Source organism: Nestor notabilis, unplaced genomic scaffold (genome assembly GCF_000696875.1).
Source record: "Nestor notabilis isolate BGI_N333 unplaced genomic scaffold, ASM69687v1 scaffold20958, whole genome shotgun sequence".
In the NCBI taxonomy this organism is placed as follows: Eukaryota; Metazoa; Chordata; class Aves; order Psittaciformes; family Psittacidae; genus Nestor; species Nestor notabilis.
The window spans coordinates 2,923-5,848 of NW_009940828.1; positions in this window are offsets into that span (position 1 = coordinate 2,923).

A 2,926-nucleotide genomic window follows, 5' to 3' on the forward strand; every position below is an offset into this window, starting at 1 on the left:
TGGGAAGTTTTGTGTCCTACCTAAAACCAAACAGCCCCTGTCCCCATCCCTCGTGGCTGCACGGCGCCGTTCCAGGCGAGCGCTCCTGGAATTTCCTTTTCCACGCTTCTTGTCTCTGGGACAATACGTTTTTCTACCTCGGAGAGATGAACAAAGATTATCTCCATCCCTTTAGCACAAAACCCCACAAAGATGATGCCTCGTGCCTCGCAGAAGCCATGCCCAGCCCCGCTTGCATCCATGGCGCGATGGTTCAGCAATAACCTGGGGTGAGAAGGGAGCGGGGCAGCCTCCAGCCTTCAGATCCTCACCGGCACATCCAAAGCACTTCTCCAACCAGCAGCGATCTTCTGGGTGCTCCAAGGGGCTCCTGGAGGATTTTGGTCGCTGCCTTAAGGGACACAAATCTGAATATGCCAAGGAAGACCCAGAGCCCTTCCCAGGGCCCCACTTGAGAGAGCACAGAACTGTACAGAGAACACAGGAGCTATAAACAGTATTTGTTCTTTTTTCTATGTTCTGGAGATGAAATTCTTAGGACTTTCTGCTTTTATGGATGTTCTGGGTACTTTAGACATAGGGGTCTGCTAAGGGAGATGTTTCTTTTCTCCTCAAGCTGGGCAAAGGTCTTTTCCACCCCTCAGCAAACCTCTTGCTTGATCCCTGTCAGGCTCCAGCATTGGGCAAGGAACCACTTTGTTCTTCCAGGGCTTCTCCAGGTGAAGCCACCAAAACACTGCAACGTGCAGGAAAATGGAGAATATCCAACTCGATTCCTATTTTTATTCCCTTTTTAGTCTTTATTTCCTTTTTAACACCCTAAAACTGGTTTGGGATCATCTGAAGCCTCCGAGCAGCGAGAGGATGGGGGACGGAGCTACCACATCCCTGCAGTCTCCCAAATCTTGGCTCTTTTTGCTGGGTTTTAAGAGAGGAAAAACAATCAAACCCATGAAGGATTATTATGTTTAAAGCAGTTGGAATTTTCCAACATCCAACGCTGACCTGGATGCCTTCAGCATCGCCGTTCCTGAATCCCAGCACCCAGCCTTTGGTACATGAGCTCAACCTCCCCCACACTGCTTTCAAACAGAGGGGGGAAAAAGGCAAAAGGAGGCTAAGCACAATAAAAAGGAAGTGGAATATTAGTACTTTGCCAAGAGCCCTCCATTGCCCTCTTCTGGAACCAGCTTGGGATTCCCAGTGGAGCTCCAGATTGCACTACCTTTAAGCAGGGAAGGAAGAGCACCTCAGGGTTGAACGGGAAGTGGAAAGAGGTTGATGTTTCGAATCTTAAGGTTTCAACTCAGCATCAGTTATTGGTTCTTTCAGCGTTGTATCTCTCTGAGTTACCCACCACCTTCTTGCCCTCTTCCTTCTGTCCCAAACTACTAAGTACCAGACCTTTGCACTTGCTGGATGTGCCCCGCTCCAGCCTGAGGGCAAAGAGAAACAGGAACCCTCCAAACTGATGCACTAACCTGGAATGGGGCTGGAAACGCGGCGCTTGATTCCTGGTGAGCAGCCGGGATCGTCTGCGGCAGGTTTTGGTCTCTCCAGGTCCCCCCTTTGCCAGCCTTTTCCTTGGAATTCACTGATCCACCAGCATTCCTAAGAACTAAGCTGCAGGTAGGACACTTGCGTAGATGGGGATTCACAACAGGGGGCGAGGAGCCGCTCGCGCACCCCTCGTTTACGACGGTCGTGGCACAGACCTGGGTTGAAAACACGCTTTTTTGGGTTGGTTCATTTTGCTGCTTTTTCCTCATGGAAAGCAGATCCCAAACCACCATTTCGGGAAGCGAGACCCAGCTCCAGCTGGGGAATGGGAAGCTGACGGGAATGGGAGTCTCTCCAGAGGCAATGGTGCTTTGCTGCCTGGTTTGTCCCCCCCTCAAGTGATGGGTTTGGGCATCACCCACCTTTGTTTTCGGGCTGGACACAAGGAAAGCTGCCATATCCAAGCCCTGTGCTTCCCAGGAATCATTACATCCACAAGATTTGGTTCATCCTCTTGCTTTATCCAGCACAGTGGCCAATGAGCCATTGGAACACCCTCACCAGAACCATCTCAGCATTGGGTTGGGATTGGTTGGGGTTTTTTGGGTCACTTGTGGTGCTTTTCCACCTTTTTGCTTGCATTCATTTCATCTTTTTGCTTCCCGAGAAGCTGAACCCGCTCCAGCTTCACCAGCTGGGAGAATGGGAATTCTGTTTCCTGCTGTAAATACCACGTTGTCATCCCCAATCCTGTGTCAGGACCATCTAATGGTGCTTTTTAACTACAGTTGGCACACACCTTTTTAGCGAGTACGTGTTTGAGCAGATGTTTGCTGTGTACAAGGGTAATTCTGTCTCGTTGGACTGTTATAACTGTGTTGTTAAAGAATAAATTATTTCAGTATGAAAGAGAACCCAGTGCCTCCATCCCTCCCTTCCCCATCCCGCTGCCTCCATCCCTCCCTTCCCCATCCCACTCCATCAGCCCATTTTGGTACCCAAGAGGGCAGAGTTTTGCTGCTGGAAGGCTCTGGGGCCTCCCCCGTTGTGTGGGGTTGTCCCTGGGTTTAGGTCCCCATCCCTGGATGCAGCATCTGCTGCTTTAGAAAGCTCAGCCCCCTGATTCCAGCCCCTTGGAGCTGTCCTGGATCCAGCCACAGCTCCTCTGTGGAGCTGCCATGGGCAGGCTCCATCCACTGCCATGTCCTGCACCCTGCATCCTTCCCAGTGCATCCTGCACACACATCCTCCATCCCTCATGCCAAACCCTCCATCCTGCATCTCACATCTTCCACTCTGCATCCCTTCATCCTGCATCCTTCATCCTGCATCCTTCATCCCACACCCTGCATCCAGCACAGACTCATAGAACCAACCAGGTTGGAAAAGAGCTTTAAGACAGGCCGGATCCAGCCCGCCCTTCAGC